The 7,967-nt window shown below is 44.8% G+C and overlaps 1 protein-coding gene and 1 pseudogene across 1 annotated transcript in view; one reads left to right on the top strand and one right to left on the bottom strand.

The window, feature by feature from the left end:
* Positions 1-6,981, bottom strand: part of EDDM3A (epididymal protein 3A) — a 26,208-nt gene extending 19,227 nt beyond the window's left edge. Inside the window, exon 1 of the mRNA XM_011976196.1 lies at positions 6,802-6,981. The gene's annotated coding sequence lies outside the window, so the exon portion shown is untranslated. The remainder of the gene's footprint in view (positions 1-6,801) is intronic.
* Positions 6,148-7,967, top strand: part of LOC105536811 — a 7,034-nt pseudogene continuing 5,214 nt past the window's right edge.

Genomic DNA, 7,967 nt, shown 5'->3' with positions numbered 1-7,967 from the left:
AATGTGGAAAAAAGTTTATTGTGGACTCCAAGGATACATCCATAAACTCACCTATGAGCTAAACCCAAAGTCCTAAAGCCTTTTGGATATAAAACCAATTAGGAATTAAGCTAAACTACGCTGAGGGGAACAGTATTCTATTATATTTGCAGAAATTAGCCACTACCAATGCAGCCCAGAAAGATAGGTTAGCCGGTATTTCTGGAAATGGCTTAATGGCTCTACTTCCTAGAGCTGTCTACCAGTTTCTACAACAGGAGTTCCTTGGATAATGACTTCTGATTTGCATTATTAAGGAGATATTTCTCTTTGAGTATAAATTTCAAATTACTTGTTAATCATATTTGTTCTTTAAACATTGTTTTTTATTTGAACTGCTTTCTATTAATTCCTTGGCATTTTATTTTGTTAACAGCTATTCAATTCTTAAATTTAGGTGTCCTACTGTTTCACAAAACCATAATAGTGACTCAGATTTCTTTGTGCAGAGGATGAACATGTCTACGGGTGTTTTAACCCATAATCCATGAGATTTGAAAGGCTCTATGGGTAGAATTCATAGGATCCATGCAGAGGTGCAGTGCAGAAAATTACATCTTTTCATTCACCCATATTGAAATGTAGCAATTCCTTTACTAATGGAAGTAGAAAAAAATAGAAATCATAGACTTTTTATATCCATTTATATTTATTGCCAATATCTCAAAATATTATTTCACATTGATCACTGCCTCAAAATTATAGTAGTAATTAGACTTGAATTTAAGTCTTAGTACTTAATGCATTAATAAACACATACAATACTATATCATACACTTTAAATGTTTGATATTTGATTTCCTTTGAAATCCCATGTATTTTTTTTTTTTTGCATTTAATGATATTTTTCAGAGAACAAGTATTACTGTTCTCTTTTTCTCAATTGTTATTGTTCTCAACTGTCTGGCTTCATCAGAATGCTGAAGGGGTGCATGACACAGAAAAGGTGAACACCTTTCTCCTAGGGGATGGCAGAGTAACACAATGAAAGAAGTCCAATTCCTAAATAACTTGCACTGCTTAGAGAGGAGCTCTCAAGTGAGAGGAAAATAAAATATTTTGCTTTTAAACTACTGAGCTGTTTTTGCAGCTCAGCCTTATCCTAAGTAACCCCATTGTGATTATCTTGATAGATGTGTTAAATGTTTTCTTTTACTATTAATGATGTTATAATTCAACTTTGTCTTAACTATGTTAACCAGAAATGGAATATAAATATTTCAAAGAAAAAAAAGACAACACACTAGTTTGTTTTTGTTAGGCTTTAGGTGAATTTCTAAAGTACCAGTAAAGCTGCATTCAGGCAGAAATGCACTTATACCCTCATAATTCTCTAACTCCCAAGGCCAGATCTAATATTGTCTCCCTGTCTTTCTCTCTCTCTTTCTCTCTCATTCTCAATCTCACTCCCTTGCTCCGTTTCTCACTCTTGCTCTCAGGAGGTCAAGCAATTTGGAGGAACTTAAGGAAAGGACATGACCACTGACCTTCTCTGTAAGTTAGATATTGACAGAATACCAAAAAATGATCATGATAGAACAATAGGGAACAGCAAAGCTCACCTGATTGGGTCAGGTGTATTAAACACATACGTATCTGATCTCACAGGTTAAGAGCTGAGTCCCATAAGATGCCTCCTACTTTAGATGCCACTGGCAAGTCTGGGCCTCCAGTACTTCTGACCAACCAGCTATAAATTGGGGGTTCCAACCACTCCTTCCTTAGATTTGATAATTTGCTACAATGGCTCATAGAACTCAGCAAATCACTTTATTTATATTTATCAGTTTATTATCATAAGCACAACTCACGAACAGCCAGATGGAAGAGGTGCATACGGCTAGGTATGGGAGGGGAAAGGTGTGGAGCTTCTATGGCCTCTGGGCATGCCATTCATCCCATTGCTGAATACCTCCATGTATTCAGCAATCTGGAAACTCCTCAGATTGTATGTCCGAGAGTTTTTATGGAGCTTGATCTCCAGTCCCTGCCCCCTTTCTGAATGTCAGTGGGTTGGTTGAAAGTTTTAACCTTCTAATCCCTGGTCTTTCTGGTGCCAGCCCTATCCTGAGGTCATGTAGGGGCCCCACCTTAAGTTACCTCATTAGCATAATCTCAGGCATGATCCAAAGGGGCTCATTATGAAAAACAAGACACTCCTACTTAAGCTGAAATAGCCTGCTTCAAAGATGAATAGCCTCACCCTTTGCTTTGTTCAATATTTAACCATATACTTGCTTAAGAGATCCAGGGGGCAATCTTGAAATAAACCAAGTATTAAATTGAGATTGTAGAATCCTCCCTCCTCAGAAAAACCACTGAGTAGTTAATCCATAACCTGGTTGCATTCATGGTGATGCCAGCCAGACCTCCAGGTGGTTCATTACTGAAGATAGTCATCAGAATGAGACACGCAGTCCTGCGTCCTGCACCACTCCTGCTCATAGTTTCCATGCCTCCTTTTCCTTTAAAATCCCTTTGGCTACCTTAAAAATTTGACATAGTCTTTGAGGCACTAGTCCACCATCTCCTCAGGTTGCCATCTCTTGAGTAAACCTGCTTTTCCTTCCACCAGCCCTTGTCTCTTGAGTTTTGCTTTCAAGAGGTGAGCAGCTAAACCTGAGTTTTGTAGGAGACAGTAAATTCCTCTTCAAAGTTTAGCCTGTTGGCCGGGCGCGGTGGCTCATGCCTGTAATCCCAGCACTTTGGGAGGCTGAGGCAGGTGGATCACAAGGTCAGGAGATCGAGACCACGGTGAAACCCTGTCTCTACTAAAAATACAAAAAATTAGCCAGGCGCGGTAGTGGGCGCCTGTAGTCCCAGCTATGCAGGAGGCTGAGGCAGGAGAATGGCGTGAATCCGGGAGGCGAAGCTTGCAGTGAGCCAAGATGGCGCTACTGTACTCCAGCCTGGGGGACACAGCAAGACTCTGTCTCAAAAAAAAAAAAAAAAAAAACCAAGTTTAGCCTGTTAACGTCTTCCTTTAAAATTCAAGAAGGAGAACAATTGTTAAGTACAATGAGCTCTGAGTTCCTCTTCAAAGAACCAATGTGTCAGTATGTTCAGCTTCCCTGTTCTTTGTTCTCCATTTTAAAGAACAAGCTTAACTTCCTTGTTCTTTACACCTCCTTGCCCCTAGTTTCAGTAACCAACCCCTTCCTAGCCTCTATCACCTGTTCTGTCCTTAGGTATCCTTAGTCACCTGTTCTGTAACTGTCCTTCCCTCCAGAACTACTCACCCCACCACTCCGGCTGGTACCCTCTCTTTAAAATAGCCAATTGGAATTAGCTTGGACTGTGTGGTCCAACCCTAGCCAACAGGGGAAAGACACAGCAGTAGGGACTAGCTGCGTTAGGAGTAAGACCCTCTTCCCCTCCCTTGTCCGGTGTGCTCTCACCTTTGCTCCATCCGTGAGATGCACCCTTCTATAGAAGTAAATTGGCTTGCTGTGAAAACTTTTGCCTGAGTGCTATTTTCACCCTGCGGCACCGAGCATTTACTTCCAACAAATTTGGGGGCCTTCCCAGGATCCCATTCTTCTCTGCTTCTCTGGGGAAAAGTCTCTGATCACCTCTTGTGAGGAGATGCATCCTGTTTCCTCATTGCTGCGGCCTCAGGGTAAGGAATCGAGACCTACCCTGTGTGACGAATAAATCCGGACTCTCAGCAAAGCAGGAAGAAAAGGCCTACAAATAAATACCACGGCAACCAGGTAACTCTGTGCACAGACCAAGATAAGAAAAGCTGTGGGGGCAGTGAAGTATTTCCTTGGTGGTCAGGACATCCTGAAGGTTGAAAGTGTGTGACTGAGACACACAACTGAGTGTAGAGCGAGTGCAGAGTCCAGATCTGGTTCTGCGTTCACCTCATACAGCTTAAAGGCGGCTTGCCCATCATGGAGTTTATACCGACCTGCTCTAGTAGGAGAGATTGAGCCCCGCAGACTCGCTGGGGTGCAAGAAATCTCTAGTAAGAGAGACTGAGCCCTGCAGACTCAGCGAAAAACACTTTCTCCAGGATGGTAAATATAGCAGGTAAGACAAAAGATAGGAAAGATCATCATCATGATAATATGCCCTGTGATAGTCCCCTAGGCCTAATGTTAGAATAGTGGAAGGGTAATGGAAGGACCTAACACAAGAAAAAGCAGCAAATGATAAAATACTGCTGTTTTATTTGGACTAAAGTACCTTCCTCTCCCTCAACGAGCTGCCACCCCAGACTCTTCCCTTAACCTAAAAAAGGAGCTTAAACCACTCTTAGATGATCCTTATGGAGTGGCAGATCAAATTGATCAGTTTTAGGACCCCAGTTATATACTTGGGCTGAGTTAATGTCTATCTTAGGCATCTTATTCTCAGGAGAAAAAAGGAGCATGATATGCAGGGCTGCTATGACCGTTTGGGAACATGAACACCCTCCTGGTCAGAATGTCCCAGCGGCTGAACAAAATTCCCAGCCTAGGATCCTTAATGGGATAACAACAATACGGCCCATCGAGGAAACATGAAAGACCTTAGGGAGATGGTAATAAAAGGAATTCGAGAACTGGTGCCCTGCACCCAAAATCTTACCAAGACCTTTAATAGAAAACAGGGAAAAGATGAGGGACCAATAGAATTTTTAGAAAGGCTTAAAGACCAAATGAGAAAATATGCTGGCCTAGAATCAGAAGACCCTCTTGGGCAGGGAATGTTTAGAACTTCATTTTGTCACTAAGAGTTGGCCAGATATTAACAAGAAATTACAAAACATAGAGAACTGGAAAGATAGACCTATAGAAGAGCTTCTGAGAGAAGCCCAAAAAGTATATGTAAGAAGAGATGAAGAAAAACAAAAGCAGAAGGTGGAAACTCTGCTGTCCGCCATACAACAAAGTACTCAAGGGGCCAGAACCTATAAAGAACCTAGACCCCCACTCTCCAGGCAATATAAAGGGTACAAAAGAGTAAAGCCAGGAGACTCAAAGGTAGAGAGAAAAAAAAAAAATCTTAGAGGAGACAGAAGTGACATATAAAAAACAATAAGCTAGTATCAAATTTTTGTTAATTCTGGAAACAGGGACAAATCTATTAGGAAGAGATGTAACGCTAAAATTAGGCGTAGGCCTCCAAATCAATCATGGAAAATTCCTCCCCTCCCTAAACTTGCTCACCACCACAGACAAAGAACACATTCATCCCGAGGTATGGTCAAAAGGCGGAAATTGAAAGTTACAGATTCCTCCGATTCATGTTAAATTAAAAACCCCTGGGAAAGTAGTAAAGAGAAAGCGATACCCTATTCCTTTAAAAGCCGGGGCAAATTTAAAACCTCTAATTGAAGGTCTTCTCCATGATGAGCTTCTTGAACCTTGTATGTCTCCCTATTACACTCCAATACTGCCTGTAAAGAAGGCAGATGGGTCATACCGGTTAGTGCAAGACCTTAGAGCTATTAACCAGATAGTCCAAACTACACACCCTGTTGTTCCCAATCCTAATACTATTATCAGTAGGATCCCATACAGCCGTCAGTGGTTTACAGTAGCAGATTTAAAAGATGCCGTGGTCGGGGGCTGCCGCGCAGTACTAGCGAGCGGCTCCAGGGCGGGCGTGCACAGGGATGCTCTGCGGGGCGGCTGCAGCCACCGTGTGGGCTGAGGAGGCTAGGACAGCGCGGGCCCCCGGGCTTCTCCTCTGAGCCGGCTGCCCCGGCAGCGCAGCCAAGGCTCCATCAGCCTCCGCCCCTTCAGCCTCGGGGCCGAGTCCGCTGCCACCTCTGCCCGCGGAGGCCCGGGCAGCCCCTGCCTGGGCCGCAGCTTCCCCCGTGGGCGTCGGGCCCGGGCGGGGATCCCGAGCCGCTGCCCTCCTTGCCGGCATGCGAGCCCCATTTCCTACTTTTTCAGTTTCCTTGGGAAGGGGCGGGTGGGTCTGGATGAATTGTCTCGGGGGCCCCCACGAGGCGACCCGGGCGGCCCTGCCTTTTTTAGAGGATCCCCTCGGGGCCCAGTGGGGAAGGGGTTGTCTTTGCATGGGTGGGGGACTTCCCTAGTCTGCCGGGACCATGACCTGAACTGTGTGAGTGGGACGTGTCCAAAGCCCAAGAACCAGCTCATCTGAGCCGCCCCCTCCCCGGCCAGCATGGCACCTGAAGAAGCCTCTCTCAGGGCATTGGAAGTCTGCTGACAGGAGTTTTTCACAACTGTACAACCGATGAAAGAAAACATGAGATAGAGGAACTTCTTAATAACTTTGCCTAACAAATAGGAGCCTGGAAATTCTGCCAGTACTTTCTCTCCAGCACTAGGTATGACTATGTAATGATGTACAGTTTAACAGTTTTTGAGAATCTGATCAATAAAATGTGGCTTGGGGTCCCATCTCAGGATGAGATGGAAATCCATAGCCGCCTGCCCAAACTCCTTGTGGCTCCCCATAAAACGTTACCTTCTTTTATCATGAACAAGCTCTGCAAAGTTATTGTTGATATTGGATGTCAGGATTGGCCCATGCTCTACCATGACATTTTTACTAACATTTTGCAGTTGAACCAGTCCCCTGTGACAACCCCCTTGGGCCGATCATGTTGAAGACAACTCCAGAAGAGCTGGCTTGTCCCCGTGAGGACCTCATTGTGGCTGGGAAGGAGGAGTTGTGGAGGTGGCTACTGGACCAGGTGCAGACAGTGCTTGGGCTACTGACAGGTATCTTGGAGACTGTCTGGGACAAACAGTGTTACTGCTGCCACTCCACCACCATCCCCAACCTCAGGAGACTTGCTGAGTAACCTGTTGCAGACTCCTAGTTCAGCCGAACTGTGGAATCAGCCAATTCCCATCCTTGATGTGGTGAGTGAGTATATCTGTTCCCTGGCCTTGGAGTGCCTGGCCCATCTCTTCAGTTGGATTCCTCTGTCTGCCAGCATCACCCCATCCCTCCTTACCATCATCTTCCACTTTGTGCGATTTAGCTACGACATCCGAGCCAGAAACATGGTGTCAGTTAACGGCAGCAGCGAGAACTGTGTCTGGGTTCAGGAGTGGAGCCGGCTGAGGGTCCTGGCCACGTCCTGCATCAAGGAACTCATGTCCAAGAACTGTGTGCCTTTGGAGTTCGAGGAGTATTTACTGTGTATGTTTCAGCAGACTTTCTACCTCCTGCAGAAAATCACCAAGGATAACAATGCCCACACGGTGAAGAGCAGGCTAGAAGAGCTCGATGAGAGCTGTATCGAGAAGTTTAACGACTTTCTTCAGCTCTTTGTGAGTGTTCACCTAAGAAGAATCGAGTCTTACTCCCAGTTCCCTGTGGTGGGGTTTTTGACACTTTTGTTCAAGTACACATTTCATCAGCCTACTCATGAAGGTGAATTCTCTTGTTTGGATGTCTGGACGCTCTTTTTGGACTATCTGACAAATAAAATTAAAAGTCGTCTTGGAGACAAGAAAGCAGTTCTCAACAGGTATGAAAACGCCCTGGTGATCCTCCTTACAGAGGTGTTGAATCAAATCCAGTTCAGATACAACCAGGTCCAGCTGGAGGAGTTGGATGACGAGACTCTGGATGACTATCAGCAGACAGAGTGACAGCGCTGCTTACAGCAGAGCTTGGAGGTAGTGGACAAAGTGATGGAGCTTCTGCCCATGCACGCCTTCTCCACACCGTTCCCAGTTCTTCAGGATAATTTGAAGTTTATTTGAGATTACAGTAATTTATAGTTACTTCAGGGTCAGGAGACAGGTTGAAGAATACTGTGGAGAAAGACTGCCGATGGCTGCACTGCTCCCTGAGAGACTTGAGCTCCCTACTGCAGGCCGTGGGCGACCTGGCAGAGTACTTTATCAGGGATGTGTTTGCTGCACGGTTCAATCATGTCCTCACATTCGTGGAGAGATTGGTCAAAGTTACTCTGTATGGATCTCAGATAAAATTGTACAACATTGAGC

The sequence above is a fragment of the Mandrillus leucophaeus genome, unplaced genomic scaffold (genome assembly GCF_000951045.1).
Source record: "Mandrillus leucophaeus isolate KB7577 unplaced genomic scaffold, Mleu.le_1.0 Scaffold163, whole genome shotgun sequence".
In the NCBI taxonomy this organism is placed as follows: Eukaryota; Metazoa; Chordata; class Mammalia; order Primates; family Cercopithecidae; genus Mandrillus; species Mandrillus leucophaeus.
This window is presented reverse-complemented; position numbering and strand designations above follow the sequence as displayed.